The sequence below is a fragment of the Heterocephalus glaber genome, unplaced genomic scaffold (assembly GCF_053883595.1).
Source record: "Heterocephalus glaber isolate CG9 unplaced genomic scaffold, H.glaber_assembly_v1.0 deba00001002, whole genome shotgun sequence".
Taxonomy (NCBI): domain Eukaryota; kingdom Metazoa; phylum Chordata; class Mammalia; order Rodentia; family Bathyergidae; genus Heterocephalus; species Heterocephalus glaber.
The window spans coordinates 33,173-55,903 of record NW_028258178.1 but is presented as its reverse complement, the minus strand read 5'-3'; the positions used below and the strand labels follow the sequence as shown (position 1 = coordinate 55,903).

General features: G+C 39.8%; 1 pseudogene; it reads right to left on the bottom strand.

Annotated features, from left to right (window-relative positions):
* Positions 1–6,136: 6,136 nt before the first annotated feature.
* On the bottom strand, positions 6,137–12,480 carry LOC101712291 (phosphatidylinositol 3,4,5-trisphosphate 3-phosphatase and dual-specificity protein phosphatase PTEN pseudogene; annotated as a pseudogene).
* Positions 12,481–22,731: the final 10,251 nt, after the last annotated feature.

Below are 22,731 nucleotides of genomic sequence, written 5' to 3'. Positions count from 1 at the left end.
GTTTGGTAACAGATAATTTTGTGGGTTTTTTCCCCTGTGTGCCTGTGTTTGCTTTTGTTTTTTGCTTTTATCTTCATCAGGAATTTAGTTTCCATTTTTCTCCCCAATAATTTTTCCTCTTTCCTTCCCTTCATATTATCTTTGCCTCTTTAGTTATCTTGCTTTCTAATTCCTTCAGAATCTTCATCTTTTCTCCCACTGTGTGATGTGAACAAAGGGACAGAGTGACACAGAGGAGTCCATAGTGTGAGGAGGCCACAGCTTACCCATGAAGAATGGGATAAAGGCTTCTGGCTTCTGGAAGTTGCCCTTGGCATCCAGAAAGAGTACTGGGTAGAAGGTGTCTGGCTTCTCAAAGTTATGTAGATCATAGAGGACAGAGTTCATAATTGGGTACACAGTTGTGTCCTAAGAAGGCATCAAAACCAAGAGAATCCAACTGTCTATCAAGAAGGCCTAGCTGAATTGGTTATGGTATATCCACATTGACTGTGCGCTTTACCCACAATATGACTTTTGCAGGCGGTGGCTAAAATATTGAATTGTCCCACCCTGTTTCATTAATAGTTGCGTCCTGAGGCCTCTGAGCACCACTATGACCACCCTGACCCCTCTCTCCTGAAGACCCTTTGGTCTTCTCTGTGATCCATCACCTGAAAGGTTAACATGTGATTCAGCAGAGACCTCCAAAGACTTGAGTCCAGCACTAGGAGCAGAACATACTCTGATGAACTGGTGTCCATTGGGAGATTTGATATTATGAATATCACCCCTAGGTACATGTAGCTCAGGAACATGCACTACCATGGGGGTACTAGTGAATTAGAACCATAAGCATTGACCTAAAGATATGTAACTATTAAATTATAAAAGAAAACCACACAGACACATGAAAAACAAGTTGCAAAAGTGTTAGCATGAACATAAAGGCAGATGTGGAGGGAGATACACCACACTGTATACAAATGTTGCAAAGTGATAAACATTATATGAACTCACCTTTGAATATGTGTGTATATATGTGGTGTATGACTACTGGTGATTATCCATGAGCAAAAACAGTACTAAAACACTTACCAGGAAAATTTCCCCATTAAACCAATCCTAGAACCACTGATTAAAGATGCCATCTGGCTGATCCTGGTAGCACATGCCCATAATTCCAGCACTCAAGTGGCTGGAAGAGCATAAACCTGAGTTCAAGGCAAGACTGGAGTACATAGCAAGACCCTGGATTGAAAAAAAATGCTTTCTTTCCTCCAGAGTATTCTTTTGGCCTCTTTTTCAAAGCTTATAGCAGCATACTTCATAATACCAAATCTTGGAAACTATAGTATACTATAGTATACAGTATAGTATAGTATATAGCATAGTATAGTATAGCATATAGTATATATAGTATATATACTACAGCCCCATCGACAGATAAAGAAAATGTGGTATTTATACAGAAAGAAGTACTACTCTTCCATAAAGAAGGATAAAGTTGAGTCATTTGTAGGGAAATAGGTGTACTTTGAGACCATAATATCAAGTGAAATAAATCAGACACACAGCTCAAATATCACATGGTTTTTCCTATATGAAAATCTCAAAAATATAAAGAGCAAAATAAAAGACAAATAATAGGAAATAGGGAGATAGATACTTTTCATTTTGGAAGGAGATAAAAAAATGCCAGAAGGAGATGAAGAAAAGTAATTAAGATGTGTTGTGTACATGTACTAACACCACACTAGTAATGTGAACATTGTGCACTGGAAACATACAAAAAAGGAAGGGGATTGATGGCAGACAGAGGGAATGGGAAGGGGATGAAAAGAGGAATTAAGATGTGTTATGTACATATACTCACTCCCCAGAAGGAATGTATTCATTATGTAATGTAAACTTGTATTAATAAAAAATAAAAACTGAAAAAAAGCAATCCTGTCCTACATGTACTAACCACTCATATGTTAATACGATAACACTGACCAGAACAGCCTGAGAAAAATAAATCTTTCTCCCACTGAGAAGAGGCCTCTGTGAAGCAAGAGTAACTGACCTTGTCAATTTTCAACTTTAATGTACAATTTAATTATAATGTACCTGTTGCTGGCAGATTAACCAGGGACAGGATGCCCTGGAAAATGCTTTGCTAAGATGTCTACACTTACTAAGGTCCCTTCCCATGTCTTCCATCCCTTATAAAAAGTCCAACCTCTCACCCCAAGGGCAGAATTCCTCTCTAGAATACTGCCCCCCATGCCCCTTGACATTGTACACTGATCTGAATAAATTATTCATCTTTTAATCTTCTGATCTCGGTAAATTATTTTACTTCCAGCATCACCTGACTCTCTGTGCCATCTCATGTAGCTTGTTATTGTTTGGATCATACTGTCACCCAAAGGATCATGGATTCAAGTCTAGTGACTGGAACCCATGAGGTGGTGGAAAGGTTAGGAGGTGGGGCATCACTGGAAGAACCAGATCACTGGGGAGTGTCCTTGAGGGGCATATTCTGTGATCTCTGTCTCCCCACCCCCTTCCTGACCACCATGAGATGAGCAGTTTATTCAACCACACTCTGTCAGGACGTCTGCCTCAACACTCACCCAGAATAAGAAAACCAGGTGACCATGTGTCAACACTTCAATACCCATGAACAAAAATAAATCTTTCCTTAAGTTGGTTTCTCTCAAGTATTTTGGCACAGGCATGGAAACCTAATACAGTGAGCACATGTACTTAAAGTGTGGAAGCAGAAACACCAATTTGTAAACACAGTTTCATGGAACAGGAAGGTAGGGGACATGGGGAAATTGCTTTGTAAAAACAGCTCCATCATAGAACAAGTTTCAATAAGTATATAGTAGCATTTTCAAGAAAAGAAAATCTAGCATCTAATAAAAGTAAAAATGAAAAGAAGGATCACAGTTTTTTATATTGCCAAAATCTCGCTTACCCCATAAAAATTTGGAATAAGAATCTTCCCTGTACTCCGGTGATGAAAGACATGAATTGTGATAAATCTACAGGCATCTGGCAACCCCCGCCCAAGATCCGGGATGCTGCAAGTCTCACCTGAGGGAGATGATATCTCCAGAAGCAAGTATCATGAGTAACACAGTGGGGGATACCAGTCGGGGTGAGGTCACTGTATCTCTGAATCTCATGGCTTGCAGCATACGTATAAAGCATTTTTCCCAATCCTCAAGGGCTGCAAGACAATGTTGGTCAGTCACCCTGTCAATCTCTGTCTGAACTTTCTCTGGGAAGGAGAGGGCATGGAAGAAAGTACATCAGTAAACACCTATGATGATAGGCTCAAAAAAGACTTGAAAAGTGACCTGCAGGCTGGGGGGAGAGTCTTAAGAACTCTTTAGTTAAGTTGTGGGCTATTGCTCCTTCTCAAAGACACATTGAGAAGGAAAAACAGTGTTTTATTTATGGAGAAGTCTTTGATGTTTCCATTCTAATTATGACAGGTTCACTTGAGTGGAGATGGGCAGATGGAAATAATTATTCAACACTTAAAGTTCCTCACCCTACACCCCTTCCCTTTTTTATTGAGAATGAGTTGTGGTTGGAACTTATGTTATACCATTATTCTAAATTAAATCTTCCCTTTTCTTCTCTGCTTCTTAAATTCACTAACTAGAACATGAAGTATATTGATTAGACAAGAGTTGCTTCATGTCTGGCCTGCAGAATCAATCAAGACACTGAAAAATGTATTGTAAATCAGCAATTTACTGTAAATTTTCAAACTGTCAATCTCGAAGTATTCTATCAAGTGTTGTGTGCTTTTGCAGACTGCAAAATGCTTTGCAACAGGTAACAAATTTGACTGCAGTATTCTCTGTATACATGTTTTGCAAATTGCAAAACATGTAAGCACAGAAGTACCTTTAAAGCACATTTGAATGAAAATATTTTGTAATTTTTAAAGTGCCTAGTCAACTTCAAATACTTTTGTCACTGCTTCAGGTATAAATTATAAATGTCTGAGTGCATATGTGTGTATGTGTGTGTTTTCCTGGTTGATCACCAGAGTTGACTGTTTCCATTTATCACCCATATACCTTCCACTATGGACACAGATATCTCAGACTCCACTAAAATAGTAGCTACCACAGACCAGAGCATGCCCTTCCATCAACCATGGGCTAAGGACCACCTCTCCTTCAACCTTTAGGTGTCCTGGCCTGCCCCAAAACCCACCTTTCTGACCCCCACACAATAGCCTCAGGGTAATAGTCCATAATTCAGATCTTGGGGAAACCTCCAATTCAGGCACAGGAACACCTCAAAGTATCCAAAAGTAATCATAAGCTACAGACATATTAAATATATACTCATCCATATGGATTCCATCCTATGATACAACTATGTGTAAAGACATAGTAAAGACATAGGCAGTTAACAAGAGAATACAATTTAGCAGGAGCTGCCACACATGCCCAGAACAGGCCTCTGAGAGGGACTTAGCCTATTAACCAGAAATGACCCCTATCCTCAGGGCCACTGTGAGCCTTTTCTCCAGTACTATCTTACTCTGCAGAACATACTTTTTTCTGCATTCTCTGAGTGTAAAGTTTCACTGACATTTCTGTGTATCTTATTCAATTTGGGACATTAGACAGCTGGGGGGAAAACGCCTCACTTCCCTAAACTGTTGGGAGCAATTATATATAATTTTGGGGAAAAATCATTTCACAATTAAAATTATGATTAGGTCTAGTTTTCCTGCCTACAGGCCAGCTATGGCATGTTGAGACGTAAGTCTGTTTTCCCCTCAGGTCACAGCTAAGACCTCCATGGTTCCCTGCTGCTGTGTCAATCCAGGGCAGGATTCCATCAGCTGAAGACATCCTGGCTATGGATAAATTCCCAATCAACATAAGTGCCTCATGACCTAGGATCTTCACCTGCATAAGTTCCTCATTGTTCTAGGATTATTCCTGTTGCCCTGAGTCATCTGTTACTCCCAATGTGCTGAATAAAGGTGTGGCAAGCTCAGGGGCTTTCATCTTTGCTGCCCAGAGCAGCATTGATCAGGCTCAAAGCTCAGCTTCTTCTCTAAGTCTCATTTCTGTCTACATATTAATTAATTTCCTTGTGCTGTGCTGGCTCTCAGGAGACTAGGACTCACAGCAGGAGTTCTAGTACCATCCCTTTTCCTTGTTCCCTACACTACACCATCAGTTCTCACACACTAAAAGCCCAGCTCCCCTAACACATCCCGGTTCTTAAGAAGGAGTAAGAATGCATAGTGGAGAGTGGTGCTAGAGGTCTCAATGCCTGTAAAGAACAGTCCCAGCATCATGTGGACCAGATTGTGATGATGGAATGTGCTCTCAGAGTCCACATGCTCCTGTGTGCAACAACAGACGTCCTTATCATCAATCCCAGCTTCTGGGTTTTCTTCCCTACCTCCACCCCACTCCCATGTTACTTTGTGATAGGTTTTCCATTTTCTTCTTTTCTTTCTTTACTCAAAGTCAAATGGATAACAGGGGTTGGCTCTGGAGCTACTCTTTCTGGGTTCAAACTCAGGCACTATCATTCCCTGGCTGTGTGTTTTCAGGCAAGGAACTTAACTACTCTATGCCTCAGTTCATGACCTGAGGTGGATTTTATATTATGAATGTAAGTACTCACTGAACTTTACTGATTAATTTTATGTTTTCATTATGTTCTCTGGCCTCTAGCATCTTTGATTTCCTGACTGACCCTTGCAGCTAACTGTCTAGAAATCATAAGGAAGCTATTTAACAACTGATATGCTCTTTGCTGTGCTGAGAAGAATGGACATGGGGTTATACGTGGGCCTTTGACCAATCAGACTGAGAGAGAAAGGGAGGGAACATGAGCTCAGGGCCAGGTGGGAATTATTTAGCAATCTCTTAGGAGACATTCCTGGGGAAGCTCAAACTGAAATCCTAGGGCATAGGTTGACCGTGGTTGGACCAGTGGCTCTCTTACCCATCTGTAAGGAAGTATTCAGCACTTAAGCAACACACACACACACACACACACACACACACACACACACACATCTATTTCCAAACATATGAGATCAGCATCAGTATATGTCCAGCTCCCTTTCCCACCCCTTGCCATCCAGCCCAGCTCTTACCCGGTCCATAGGTAGCAAGAAGCAATCACTGGAGTTCTGAGGTGCACTGGGGCACCTGGGAACTCCTGAGAGGAGTTCAAACATCTAGGGAGAGACAAGGAGGGCACCAGTGAGAAAGAAAAGGGAATAAGAAAGCTCCCCAGGGCAGAGCTTCTCAGGTTGTGCAATGATAAACTAAAAAACAGCATTTTTCCTTCTAGAAGGGGTACCGTTTTATAATTCCCTTTACAAAGTCATCGTAGATGCTAACAGCAGCCTTGTACAGAAACAGGGAGAGATGGAAATAGTCTCCTTCCCTCCAGAGATCTGGCCTTGTGATGCCTTCTTGCTCAAAACAAGAAACACCTGATCCCTTTCCAGGATGCATCTACTCTGATTGCTAGACCATTGCAGAATCTTTGACCTAGCCTCGCTGTACAAAGAACTGACAATGTCAAAGGATTCATTCAGTAAACTTAGCAGTCATAGGAATTTGGGGTCCTGGTAATTAAAGTGCTCACCAAAGATGATGGAGCAGGTGATGTTGGCCATTGTGGATTGAAAGAGGACAGTTGGGTCCAAATAAGCCCTGGGGAATGAGAGATATGGTTCACATCTCACTATCTCATGCAAGGGAAAGGTTGTCCACTGTCACACCTAGATCATATCTTCCACTCTAGTCTGATCTCTGTCGACTGCAGCCCCATCCAGAAAAACAGAGACTTGAATTCTGTGGCTCCATTCAAGCTCCACAAACATCCCCTTCCTCTAGTCTCCTTGTCTCTTGGCTCTGCCAAAACTTTCTCAGCCTATGATTTTATTAATATCACCAACTCTCTGCATACAATCTCCAGAATCTCCTTCCCCCACCACTGGAACAAAATCCAAACTCTCAAATCTATGAGAATTTCTCCTCCAGTCTATTCTCTCTCTATATATATCCATTCTATAGGGATTTCAGAAGCTTATGTAAGTGAGCAGGTTGGGCCACAGGGTAACCAAAAGTTCAGACTTTCCAAAGTCATATGGAGAGTCCCACCCAAAGTTGGAACCGCAAACTGCCTTGCTACCCACAAGTTCTGCTTCCTTTTTGCCCACCATCTGCCTTCCCATCCTTTTTCCTCCCCATTTCACCTCTTGGAAGGACTCAAGAAAAACCTTGGAGCCTATTTGTAAAATATTTCCCAGGAATGGTAGAGGCCAGGGTCCAGGTGGAAAGCTGCCCTTGGAGGTGGGGTGGCTCCAGATCCAGAGTAACAAGAGGCTAACCAGGATGAAGAAGAAGAAGGTAAAATCAGACAACACCAGGGTCCTCTCTCTACCTGCCATCCACACTCCCTTGAAAGGCAGGCTGCTGTGGTTGTTGTTTTCTACTTGGGGTTGGTGGAGGAGTGCGTGTCAGGAATCTATCTTAGCAGAAAACCTAGTAAGTCTCCAGAGTATACAGGGAGCCCAAGTTTACAGGCTTTGAAGATGCCCAGTGTTCAGCATCTCAGGGTGAATCTGAAAGCCAACCTCACCTTCACCATTGGCTGGCTAAAGATGTCTTCATGGGCAAAACCCTTGAATGTACAACACTTCTGAGAAAATGAGGTAGTGCCAATGGGCAGGACATGTGGAGGCCAGTCCCACAGTGAGGGTGGCTCTATGAGCACATATCATGCAGGGTGAGAGATCAAGTGACACTGGAAGTCAGATTTGGAACCATTGGCCCCTTAGGGGGTGGGAATGTTTTTCTTTCAGAAGAAAGTGAGATATGGAGAAGATGACATGACCTGAAAGGAGAGGTCTGTCACCATTGGAAGGGGGACATTAAGGGGTAATTGATTCAGCCAATCATTCTTCTAGTCATACATTCCTCAGCAAATGTTTTCAACAACTGTCATGTGCCACACCCTGCTCCAGGTGCTGCTAGTTGATCAATGAAGAAGACAATAGGTTGAACTTTCATGGAGCTGGCATGGAAGTGTGGGCGATGTTCTCAAAAAGTCTAAAAAGGTCCTGTGGACCTGACAACCAAAAGATCAACACAAAATGGGGGAGATCACCTCCTGAATAAATGTTAAGGCTTTGCAGGTTTATTTGATTCTCAGGAGATTTAAAACAAAATATGATGGAATCCATGGTGCCAACATAGAATCACACAGTTCAAGTGATATGGTCTGAGGATGCCCTTTCACAGAGGAAAAAAGCACTGAGAAGCAGCTAAGAAGGAGAATGAGGGAGGCCAAAGACAGGATATGATGTTTTCAATATCAAAGATCCTTGAAAATATCATGTACAGTGTTTTTTTCAAGTTTGTTTTCATGGTTTTTAATCCCTCTTGATAAAAAAATCAGACTTTCATAATTTGTGTGTGCCGATCTTCATCAAATGGCTCATTCTCTGAGTCAGAGTCAATGGTATCAGAATATAATGATCAGGTTCATTGTCACTAACATCTGGCATTACAGAAGATGAACTGCTAGCCTCTGGATTTGATGGCTCCTCTACTGTTTTTGTGAAGTACGGCTTCACCTTAAAATTTGGAGAATCGTATTGGTTTGACTTATCTTTATTTGCTTTGTCAAGATCATTTTTTGTTAAAGTAAGTACTAGATATTCTTTATCATTATCTGTGTGCTCTATACTGCAAATACTATCAATTTCTTGATCACATAGACTTCCATTTTCTACTTGTTCTGAGGTTTCCTCTGGTCCTGTTATGAAGACTATATTTACCCAAAAGCGAAACATTTTGTCCTTTTTTAGCATCTTGCCCTCTTTGTGGAAGAACTCTGCTTTGATGTCACCACACACAGGCAACAGCTGAGGGAACTCAAAGTACATGAGCTTGTCTTCCCGTCTTGTGGATCCTGAATTGGAGGAATATATCTTCACCTTTAGCTGGCAGACCACAAACTGAGGATTACAAGTTCCACCACTGAACATTGGAATAGTTTCAAACATCATCTTGTGAAACAACAGTGCCACTGGTCTATCATCCAGATGATTCTTTAACCGGTAGCTATAATAATACACGTAGTGCCTCTAACTGGGAATAGTTACTCCCTTTTCGTCTCTGGTCTTTACTTCTCCATAGAAATCTAGGGCCTCTTGTGCCTTTAAAAATTTGACCAAATGTAATAAACATCCACAAATCATTACACCAGTCTGTCCCTTTCCAGCTTTACAGTGAATTGCTGCAACATGATTGTCATCTGCACTTAGCCATTGCTCAAGATTTTCACAAAAAAAGTTTGATAAGTTCTAGCTGTGGTGGGTTATGGTCTTCAAAAGGCTACTGTGCAACTCTGCAGTTAAATTTGGCAATGTCATAATGTTCTTCATCACATCGATTGTATATCTTATAATGGGTTTTATGCTTTGAATCCAAAAACCTTACTACCTCATCAATATTGTTCCTGTATACACCTTCAAGTCTTTCTGCAGGGAATCCCATAGCAATCATGTTTGAATAAATATTGACCAAGTCTAAGTCAAATCCATCCTCTTGATATCTCCTTTAGTTTCTGCTAACAATCTCTTTGATGATGGCTGTCATGTCTGGGAGCCTATGGAGGTGCTGAGAGGGGCTCTGGGCTCCCGCCGTCTCTCACGTCCCCCTCGCCTGAGCTGGGCCTGGCCTCACAGTGGCTCAACTCTTAAACTTCCATCATGGCTGCAGCTTCTGAGAGGAGAGCACTCTGTGTAAAGATTTTTTAAAAACATTCAAAACACGACATTTTTTAATAATTCCTTGTATATGAAACATCCAAAAGACCAGAAGGCAAGTCCATTGAGACAGTATTTTCTGGGGCTGTTCTAAAGGGAACAGGGAGTCACTGCTTAATAAGTACAGGGGATTTTTGGACAGTGACAAATATACCTGAAACTAAATAGTGAAATAGGCACAACCATATAAATGAACTAGGTAGCACTGAACTGTACACTTTACAATGGTACATATTACATTATATAAATTTGATATTCATTCAATGGTGCCAGTGAAAAGTTTGAGCTTTATAGTCATGGTATAAATCTGCTCCTCCACTCAGTGACATTATTACTCAGGTACCCAAAGCCATTGCCTGGCCTCTGTTTTTCATCTGTAAAATGGGCACGACCCTGCACCCATTACCTGGGGCTATGGAGAGGGACACTCCTACAATGGAACCCTTTAGCATGGAACATGAAGCACAGAGAGTTGACAAATGCAGACAGTGCTTGTGCTTGGGCAAGGAGTCACTCAGCATGAGCCATAGCCTGGAAGGCAGGACTCCAGAAGGACCTTGGGTCAAGTTTTCCCTCTTAACCCCCAGCTTCATTATATGCACTAAAGAAAGGGCTTAATTATAGTTGATCCAGCTCTAACTTCTGTAACTCTATTCACACAGGAAAGGAACACAGCATAGAGCTTTGGAAGAAGGGCAGCAGCATGGAAGAAAGACTACAGAAATAACTTTTGCATGGAGTAGCAACCAGGTAGGGGGAAGGATGCTGGTTCACAATAGATTTCTCAGGAGCAGGAAGTGAGGAACTATATTCTACAAAGCTAGGGCCCTTAATGACCCAGCAATTTTTTATTCCTCTTCTCTCATTCCATCGTGTGGTTCAGGAAGGAAATCTGGTAAGTTAGGAGTATTCTCCCCAAACCAACTTCCTGGGGTGTGAGGTCAATGTCCTCAGGACCCACTGGGTGGGAAATGGAGAACTACTGAAGGATGGTTGTGAAGAAGAAGAACAATTCAGCACAGGAAATACCTTCTGCAAGGCAAATATGCTTCCCTGTGGACACAGAAGATCACAGGTGTGGCCCAGGTGATATTCTTTGACCTGTCGTATCCTTAAGCCCAGACTCCTATGGCCATTGCACATTCACTACCTTAATGTAGAATTTGGGGTGGACTTGGAGGAGGTTCCCAATCCTTCTGATACTGGGTACAGATCTTTGGGTGGATATTCCATGTTCACTTCTCTAGGAGATACAGTAGTTTGCAGTTCTGTTAGATTTCCAAAGGTTTCAGGGGCCCCATAGGAGATAAGGACCCATTTGTGTGTATGTGTAAGTATAAAAGTCTGTGCACATTTATGACTTAACAGTTTTTGTGTTCTTAATTTCTCATATGTGGAGAATATTATCCATCTCATAGGGCTATTGTGAGCCTTAAGTTACTATTCATAAGAATTCATACTAATACCTGGCTCATATTAAAAAATCTATACTGTAGTAACTGTTTTGTGTTTTTTCTGGGTGGTAGGTGTTTCTGGTAATATATGCCCCTCTCTCTCTCTCTTTCTCTTTCTCACTCTCTCTCTCTCTCTCTGTCACTGTCTCTATCTGTCTGTCTCTGTCTGTCTTTCTCCATCCCTTCCTCCCTCCCTTTTCTCTCCACCTCAAGTTCTCTGTCCTCAGCCTGAGACCAAGAGCTTCAAGCACACACACCCATACACACTCAAATTGCAAAGAAAATTATAAATGAGACTGGAGCACATGAGCTGTGATCTATGGCCCCACAGAGTTCTCAGAGGTGTAAGGAATCAGTATTAGCTTACAAATCTTGCACTTGGTTTAAGAGACTAAAGGTACCTGAAAACTCAGGCAGACACTCAGAGAGCCTCTCCCCATACTTCCCTTCTTCTTCATCTGCAAGCTGATGATCCTGAGAAAGCCATGCCAAGGATAGATCTCTGGGCATCCCATGTGACTTCCAAATTGTTGGAATATTGTACCTCCATGGACGTATCTGGGGCTAGAATTATGTACCCTACAAAACTATCTTTCAAAATTGATGGAGATATAAGATACCTTCATAATAAAGAGAACCTTAGGAACTTCATGAATACCAAACCAACACTCAAAAAATTTTAGACAATATTCTAGGAAAAGAAAATGAGGATCACAATCCCAGGAAGCCCAGCAGAATGAATCCGTTGGGCATGACACATTAAATGCAAAGGGGGAGAATTCAACAAAAAGAAAAAGTCATGACAAGGCTTTTAAAACATTCAACTTCTGGCAGAAGATGCTGAATCACCCCGCTGCAGAATGGCAGGTCTGCCCACACCCTGCCAAGGTCCCCAGTCTCGCAGAACACACGCCGAATCAGCCCGCTGCAGACAGGCAGGTCTGTGCACGCCCTACCGAGGTCCTGAGTCATGCGGAAGACACCGAATCACCCCACTGCAGAAAGGCGGCCACCTGATTCCACATTACCAAGGCGCAGAGGACGCCAGACCACCAGACCAAGGTACTGAGTCCCACTGTTCCTGGCCCAGAGGTAGGGGCTTCTGAGCCATCGTCCCACTGCTCCTGGCCCAGAGGAAGGGGTTTCCCGGCCACCATGCCTCCCACTGCTCCCAGCCCACAGGAAAGGGCTTTTGGGTCACCATCCCTACCACTGCTCCCAGCCCCTGTCCCACCTCACCCAGCTCAGAGGAGGTAATCCCTGCAGGCGCTAACAGACCCCCGCCCCAGTCAAAATGAGAAAACACATAAATAAGTCTCAAAACCAGACTTCCAGATCACTTACAGCAACCCCAAAGGGAAATGAGATGGAACCCTCTGACACTCAACCACCTGGACCCACTGAACTGGCAACAAAAGGGGATCTGGAAAAAATGAAATCAGAAATAATTTCTCAGATAACAGGAGAAATTGTGCCCCTAGTGCAAGACATGATTAATAAATCTAGAGAGGAGCTCAGGAACATGATGGAATCCCAACAGAAGAAACAAATGGATTCCATAAAACAGATGCAAATAGATTTCCAGGACATGAAAAACTCCATTGAAAGTCTACACAGCAGAATGAGCCAGTGTGAGGACAGAATTTCAGATATAGAAGATAAGATTGCAATTAGTGACCAGGAAAAGAAAAATTGCTTCAAAATTATAAGGGAACATGAGAAATCAACCCAGCAGCTGCTAGATGATGCAAAGAATAACATAAGACTGATTGGGCTCACTGAAGAAACAGGAGAGAGTGCAGAATGACATAAAAAATCTCTTCACAGAAATAATGGCAGAAAACTTCCCAAGCAGGGGAAAAGACCTTGACATACAGATAAGTGAGGCATATAGGACTCCAAATAGCCTTGATCAAAAAAATCTACACATAGGCATATAATTGTTAAGATTCCAGAAACACAACAGAAGAACAAAGTTCTCCAAGCAGTCAGAGAAAAGAAACAAATCACATACAAAGGAAAGCCCATCAGAATCACAGCAGACTTCTCAACACAAACCATCAAGGCAAGAAGACCTTGGAGTGACATATTCCAAACCCTAAAAGAAAACAGCCTCCAACCCAGATTGATGTACCCTGAAAAACTATCTTTCAAAATGGATGGAGAAATAAGATACTTTCATGACAAAGAGCACCTTAGGAACTTCGTGAATACCAAACCAGCACTCCAAAGAATATTACACAATAGCCTAGGAACAGACATTGAGGATCACAACCCCAGGAAGCAAAGCAGAATGAACCCATCTGGCATGACAAGAAATTAAATGTAAACAGGGAGAACCCAACAAAAAGAAAAAGTCATGGCAATGACAAGTCAATACGTTTCAGTTATAACCATCAATGTTAATGGGCTCAATTCACCAATCAAAACAAATAGACTGGCAGAATGGGTCAAGAAGCAAAATCCAACAATATGCTGCATACAAGAAACAACTTAATTCAAAAGGAAACTCATAGACTGAAAGTTAAAGGGTGGAAAACAATACTCCATGCGACAGCAAACCAAAAAAACAGGAGTAAATATCCTCTTTGCAGATCAAGTAGATTTCAAACCAACACTGACTAAGAGAGATGAAGAAGGACACTACATCCTTGTAAAGGGAAGAATCCAAGAGGAAGAGATGACAATCATAAATATCTATGCACCAAACACTAGTACACCCAACTATATAAAACAAATACTAATGGACATGAAAAGTCATATATGCACTAATACAATTGTAGTGGGGGACCTCAACACCCCATTGTCACAAACAGATAGATCAACTAGACTAAAAATACTAATGAAATACTAGAACTCAAACGAACTCTTGAACAAATGAACTCATCAGATGTTTACAGATTCTTCCACCCCACAGAATCAGAATATACATTCTTCTCAGCTACACATGGGTCATTCTCCAAAATACACCACATACTCACACATAGAACATGTTTAAGTGAGTGCAAAGGAATTGAAGTTATCGCCTGTGTATTATCAGACCATAGTGCAATGAAATTGGAGATCCATAGCAAAAGAAACTCAAAAAATTTCATAAGCACATGGAAATTGAACAACACACTTCTGAATAACCAAAGGGTCACAGAGGAAATTAAAGAAGAAATCAGACAGTTCCTTCAACTAAATGATAATGACAATACAACATATCAGAATCTATGGGACACAATGAAAGCAGTCTTATGAAGGAAATTCATAGCAGTGAATATGCATATTAGGAAAACAGAAGGAGCCCAATTAAATAACCTGATGCTGAACCTCAAGCTTCTAGAAAAAGAAGAGCAAGACAACCCCAAAGCTCATACAAGGGAAGAAATTATAAAGATCAGAGGAGAAATCAATGCAATGGAGACTAAGAGAACGATACAAAAAAATCGATGAAGCCAAGAGTTGGTTCTTCGAAAGAATCAACAAAATTGATAAACCCTTAGCCAAACTTATCAGAAAAAGGAAAGAAAAGGCCCAAATCCATGCAATTAGGAATGAAAAGGGTGAAATTACAACAGACCCAGCAGAAATCCAGAGGATCATCAATACCTACTTCCAGAACCTATACGCCAATAAGATGGACAACACAGAAGAAATGGACAGATTCCTAGATACATATGAATTACCAAAGTTGAATGAAGAAGACCTAAAAATTCTGAACAACCCAATATCAACCAATGAAATTGAAAATGTAATTAAAAACTTATCACCTAAGTAAAGCCCGGGCCCTGATGGCTTCACTGCTGAATTCTACAAGACATTTAGAGAGGAACTGCTCCCACTACTGTTTAAACTCTTCAATGAAATTGAAAGGGAAGCAATACTCCCAAATTCATACCTGGAAGCAAGCATCACCTTGATCCCCAAAGCAGAGAAAGACCCAACTGAAAAAGGGAACTATAGGCCAATCTCACTAATGAACATAGATGCAAAAATCCTTAATAAGATACTGGCAAACAGAATGCAGAAGATCATCTAGAAGATCATATACCCTGATCAAGTGGGATTCATCCCAGGGATGCAGGGATGGTTCAATATACGAAAATCAATCCATGTAATACACTATATCAATAGAGCCAAGAACAAAAACCATATGATTATCTCCATAGATGCAGAAAAAGCATTTGACAAAATCCAACATGCATTTATGATAAAAACCCTACAAAAAATTGGAATAGATGGTCTCTACTTCAAACTGATAGAAGCCATCTATGAAAAACCAACAGCCAATATCATACTAAATGGTCAAAAACTGAAATCCTTCACACGAAAATCAGGAACAAGACAAGGATGTCCACTATCACCACTCTTGTTCAATAGAGTTCTGGAAACATTAGCCATAGCAATTAGACAAGAGAAAGAAATAAAAGGAATAAAGATAGGTAATGAAGAAGTCAAATTGTCATTATTTGCAGATGACATGATACTCTATATAAAGACCCCAAGAACTCCACCAAAAGTCTTCTAGACTTAATAACCAAATTCAGTCAAGTAGCTGGTTACAAGGTCAACACACAAAAATCAATAGCTTTCCTCTACACCAATGACAGACTCACTGAGAGAGAAATAGCACAAATAATTCCTTTCACAATAGCATCCAAAATACTGAAATACCTAGGAATCATCCTAACTAAAGAAATCAAAGACCTCTTCTCTGAAAACTATGGCACTCTGAAAAGAGAGATTGAAGATGATATCAGAAAATGGACAGACATTCCCTGCTCCTGGGTAGGAAGGATTAATAGAGTGAAAATGGCCATACTTCCAAAACTGCTATATAGATTTAATGCAATTCCAATTGAGATCCCAGCAGCATACTTCATAGACCTCGAGAAAACAATCTAAAAATTCATTTGGAATAAGAAGAGACCCAGAATAGGAAAAGCAATTGTAGGTAACAGAGACATGGCAGGGGGTATCACAATCCCCAACCTGCAACTCTACTACAAAGCGACTGTGATTAAAAACAGCATGGTACTGGCAAAGAAACAGACCTGAGGACCAGTGGAACAGATTAGAAGATGCAGAAACAACACCAAACACACTCAGCCATCTCATCTTTGAGAAAGGAGCCAAACACCCTCACTGGTGGAAAGATAGCCTCTTTAATCAATGGTGCTGGAAAAATTGGGCTTCAACTTGCCAAAGATTAAAACTAGACCTATATCTCTTGCCATGCACTAAACTAAAATCAAAATGGATTAAAGATCTAAATATTAAAATAGAAACTCTGAACCACTTGGAACAGAGGTTAGGTAGAACCCTTGAAGACATTGGTGTAGGAAAAGATTTTATGAACAAAACCTCAGTTGCCCGTGAACTAGCACAAACAACCAACAAATGGGATCTCTTCTTATTAAAAAGCTTCTGCACAGCAAGAGAAACCACCAGCAGTGTGAAGAGACAACCCACAATGTGGGAAAAAATCTTCACCTGCTCTTCCTCAGACAATGGTCTACTATCTCGAATCTATAAAGAACTTAAAACGATCAGATCTCCGAAATTTAAAGACCCAATCCAAAAATGGGCATCTGAAATGAACAGACATTTCTCAGACAAAGAAGTAGAAATAGCAAATAAATACATGAAAAAATGTTCAACATCACTGGTCATTTGAGAGATGCAAATGAAAACAATGCTGAGATTCCACTTCAGTCCAGAAAGAATGGCTGCTATCATGAAATCAACCAATAAGAAATGCTGTCGGGGCTGTGGGGAAAGAGGAACCCTGCTCAACTGCTGGTGGGAGTGTAGACTGGTGCAAGCACTGTGGAAATCAGTATGGAGATACCACAAAGAACTAGAACTGGAAGTCCCATTTGACCCCACTTTTCTACTGCTGGGGATCTTCCCCAAAGAATTAAAAGAATCATACCACAGTAATATATGTGCACCCATGTTCATAGCAGCGCAGTTTGTAAAAGCTAAAACTTGGAAACAGCCCAAATGTCCATCAACTGGAGACTGGATAAAGGAAATGTGGTTTTTTTTATAAAATGGAGTACTATGCAGCTATAAAAAATGAGAAATTAGAGACATTTATAGCTAAGTGGATGCACATTGAGGCAATACTCTTAAGTGAAATAAATAGGATACACATGTGTAAATACCAAATAGTTTCTCTGGTGTGAGAAACTGAAAGTGTAAATAAGGACTAAATGTATTATAGGTCATGTGAAATAGGAAGAAAAGGGGCAAAGGGGAAGGAAGTGGGAGGGCTAGGGGAAAAGACAGAAGGGAATGGGATTAATATGAGAAAATGGAAAAACAGGAAAAAAATATTTGTAAATAGGGAGGATTGGAGGGGTTGAAGGGAGGGCTGGGCAAAAGTGAAAAACAAGAACCAAGAGAGACTATGTAAAGGTGCAAATTTCCAATGATGAATGTCATTATATTGTATACCTAAAATGTACCAATGATTAGAATGAATAATCGATAATGTAAAATAGGAAGAAAAGGTCCAAAGGGGTAGGGGTAGTGGGAGGGGCAGGGGAAAGGAAAGAAGGGAAAGGAAAAAATGATGAGAAATGGAAAAAATGGAAATAAAGTCTTTGTAAATAGGGAAGGGTGGAGGGCGTGAAGGGAGGGCTAGGAATGGGGAAAAAATAAGAACCAAGATGCATTATATAAAGGTACAATTCCCAATGAGAAATGTAATTGTGTTGTATACCTACAATGTACCAATAAAAGAATTTAATGCCAAAAAAAAAAAATTGCCCATACACTCCACGCGACAGGAACCCATAAAAAAGCAAGAGTAGCAATCTTATTTGCCGACTAATTAGATTTCAAACCAAAACTAATTAAGAAAGACAAAGATGGTCACTACATCCTTGTGAAGGGAACAATCCAAGAGGAAGTGATGATAATCCTAAATATATATGTGCCAAATCAAATCCCCCCCCAATACAAAACAAATATTAATGGACATACAAAACCAAATAAGCACTAATACAATTTTAGTAGGGGACCTCAATACCCCACTATCACAAATAGACTGATCATCTAGACATAAAATTTACAACAAAATTCTACAACTGAACCAAACTACTGAACAAATGGACTTAATAGATGTTTACAGAGTGTTCCACCCCACAAAATCAGAATATACATTCTTGTCAGCTGCACGCAGGTCATCCTCCAAAATAGACCACATGCTAGGTCATAGGACATGTCTAAATAAATGTAAAAAAATTGAAGTTACCCTCTGTATAATATCAGACCATAGTGCAATAAAGTTTGAGGTCAATAACATAGAAACTGCAAAACTCCCACAAACAAAAGGAAATTGAATAACACCATTGGGAAAAACCAATGGGTCACAGAGGAAATTCAAGAAGAAATTAGATAGTTTCTACAAGTAAATGATAATGCCAGTAAAACATACAGGAATCTATGGGAAACAATGAAAGCAGATCTGCATGGGAAATTCATAGTAGTGAATGCCTATATTAGGAAAACAGAGAGAAATTAGAAAAATAACCTAATGCACAACCTCAAGCTCCAAGAAAAAGAAGAGCACAACAAACCCAAAGCTCATACAAGAGAGGAAATTATAAAAATCAGTGCAGAAATCAATGCAGTGGAGACTAAGAGAATGATACAAAAAAATTAATGAATCAAAGAGTTGGTTTTATGAAAGAATAAATAAAATTGATAAACCTTTAGCCAACCTTATCAAAAAAAAGGAAAGAAAAGGCTCAAATCCATGCAATTAAGAATGAAAAAGGTGACGTCACAACAAACCCAGCAGATATGCAGAGGGTCATCAATACCTACTTCCAGAACCAGTGCTCTAATAAAATGTAAAACACAGAAGAAATCGACAGATTTCTAGATGCATACGAATTGCCAAAGTGAAATGAAGAAGATATAGAAATTCTAAATACCCCAATTACAATGAGTGAAATTGAAAATATAATAAAAAATTTACCAACAATGAAAAGCCCAGGTCCTCATGGCTTCACTGCTGAATTCTACAAGATATTTAGAGAAGACCTGTCAGCATTACGCTTAAAGACACATCAAGGCAATTGAAAGGGAAGCAAGGCTTCCAAATTCATTCCTGGAAGCAAGTGTTACTTTGATTCCAAAACCAGGGAAAGACCCAACCCCAAAAGAGAACTACAGGCCAATCTCCCTAATGAACATAGATGCAGAAATCTTCAGCAAGATTCTGGCAAACTGAATGCAGAGGGTCATCAAGAAGATCACACACCCTGACCAAGCCGGATTTGTCTCAGGAATGCAAGGATGGTTCAACATTCATAAATCAATAAATGTAATACACTACATTAACAGAATCAAGGACAAAAACCATATGATCATTACAATAGATGCAGAAAAATCATTCAAAAAATCCCAAAGACATTTGACAAAATCAAACACCCATTCATGCTAAAAACGCTACAGAAAATTGGAATAGAAGGTCTTCACTTCAACCTGATTAAGGCTATTTATGAAAAACTAACAGCCAATATCACACTAAATGCTGAAAACCTGAAAACTTTCACGCTAAAATCAGGAACAAAACAAGGATGCCCACTATCACCACTCCTGTTCAATATAGTTCTGGAAACATTAGCCACAGTAATTAGAAAAGAGAAATAAGTAAAAGGAATAAAGATAGGGAAAGAAGAAGTTAAACTGTCATTATTTGCAGATGATATGATAGTTTACATAGAAGACCCAAAAAAACTCAGTCAAAAGACTTCTAGACCTAATTGACAGATTCAGTAGAGTAACTGGATATAAGGTCAACATTCAAAAACCAATAGCCTTCTTATACTCAAATAGCACACTCACTGAGAGAGCAATTAGGGAAACAATTCCTTTTACAATTGCATCCAAAAAAATGAAGTATCTAGGTATCAGTCTAACAAAGGAAGCAAAAGATCTCTACACTGGAAACTACAGCCCTCTGAAAAAGGGCATGGAGGAGGATATAAGAAAATGGAAATACATCCCTTATTCCTGGGTAGCAAGAACCAATATAGTGAATATGGCCATACTTCCAAAACTACTATATAGATTTAATGCAATTTTGATTGAAATTCCAACAATGTATTTCACAGAACTAGAGAAAGCAATCCAAAAATTCATTTGGAACCAGAAGAGACCTAGAATAGCAAAAGCAATTCTAGGCAACAGAGACATGATTGGGGGTATTGGAATCCCCAACTTGAAAGTATACTACAAAGCTACTGTGATAAAAACAGCATGGTACTGGCAAAGAAACATACCCAAGGACCTGTGGAGTAGATTTGAAGATGCAGAAACAACTTCAGACATACTCAGCTACCTCATCTTTGACAAAGGAGCCAACCACCCTCTCTGGAGGAAAGGGGCTTATTTAATAAATAGTGTTGGAAAACTGGATTTCAACCTGCCAAAGATTAAAACTAGACCTATACCCACCACCATGCACTAAACTATGATCAAAGTGGATTAAAGATTTAAATATTAAGAGAGATATAGTAAACTAGCTGGAAGATAAATTAGGTAGAACTCTTAAAGACATTGGCGTAGGAAAAGACTTTATGAGCAAATCCTCAGTAGCATGGGAACTAGCACAAAGACTCAACAACTGGGATCTCATCTTACTGAGAAGCCTCTGCACTGCAATAGAAACCACCAACAGAGCTAAGAGACAACCTACAATGTGGGAAAAAATTTTAGCAGCTGTACCTCAGACAAAGGTCTACTGTCTAGAATATATAAAGAATTGAAAAAAATCAGACCCACCAAATTCAAAGACCCAATTCAAAAATGGGTATTTGAAATGAACAGATATTTCTCAGACAAAGAAGTACAGCAGCAAATAAATACATGAAAAAATGTTCAGTATCACTGGTCATTCTAGAGATGCAGATGAAAACAACACTGAGATTACATCTCACCTCAGAAAGAATGGCTGCTATCAAGAAATCCACCAACAACAAATGCTGGTGGGGGTGTGGGGAGAAAGGAACCCTTATCCATTGTTGGTGGGAGTGCAGACTGGTGGAACCACTGTGGAAATCCGTATGGAGATACCTCAAAGAACTAGGGCTAGAGGTCCCATTTGACCCAGCTCTTCCCCTGCTGGGTATCTTCCCAAAAGAATTAAAAGAATCATACCACAGCAATATATACACACCCATGTTTATAGAGGCACACTTTGTAATAGCGAAAGCTTGGAAACACACCAAGTGCCCATCAACTGGAAACTGGATAAAGAAGATGTGGTTTCTTTATAAACTGGAGTACTACTCACCCATAAAGAATGAGAAACTAGAGACATTTGTAGCTAAATGGATGCACATTGAGGCCATACTCAAGTGAAATAAATAGGACATGTGTAAATACCGAATAGTTTCTGTACTTTGAGAAACTGAATGTGTAAATATGGATTAAAAATGAATAATCGATAATTTGAAATAGGAAAAGGTCCAAAGGGGTAAGAATGGTGGGAGGGGAAGGGGAATGGAAAGAAGGGAAAGGAACAATTATGAGAAAAGAAAAAAAATGGAAATGAAATCTATGTAAATATGGATGGGTGGAGGGCATGAAGGGCACACAGGTAATGGAGAAAAAAATAAGAACCAAGATACATCATGTACTGATACAAGCACCCAATGATAAATGCAAATATATTGCATATCTAAAATATACCAATAAAAGAATTTTTAAAAATCTTTTGGGAAAATGAAAAAAAAATGGCCATACATCCAAAACTACTATATAGATTCAATGCAATCCTGATTGAAATTCCAACTGTATATTTCAAAGAACTAGAGAAAACAATCCAAAAATTCATTTGGAACAAGAAGAGACCTAGAATAGCAAATCCAATTCTAGGCAACAAAATCATGACACGGGGAATCACAATCCCCAACATGAAATAAAATAAAATGGAGTACTACTCAGTGATAAAGAATGAGAAACTAGAGACATTTATAGCTAACTGGATGCATATTGAGGCCATACTCTTAAGTGAAATAAGTAGGACACGTGTAAATATCGAATAGTTTCTCTACTGTGAGAAACTGAAAGTGTAAATATGTGTTAAAATTATTAAAATGAATAATTGATAATTTGAATAGGAAAAAAGGTCCAAAGTTGTAGAGGCAGTGAGAGGGAAAGGGGAAAGGAAAGAAGGGAAAGGAAAAATTATGAGAAAAGAAAAATAATGGAAACAAAGTCTATTTAAATAGGGAATGGTGGAGGGGGTGAAGGGCACCCATGTAATGGGGGAAAAAATAAAAACCAAGATACAACATGTACAGGTACAAGCACCCAATGATAAATGTAAACATATTGTATACCTAAAATGTACCAATAAAAGAATTTAAGGGAAAAGAAAAGAATTTAAGGAATAAAAAATACTTACAAAATTATTAGCATGAACCTAAAGTCAGACATTGAAGGTGA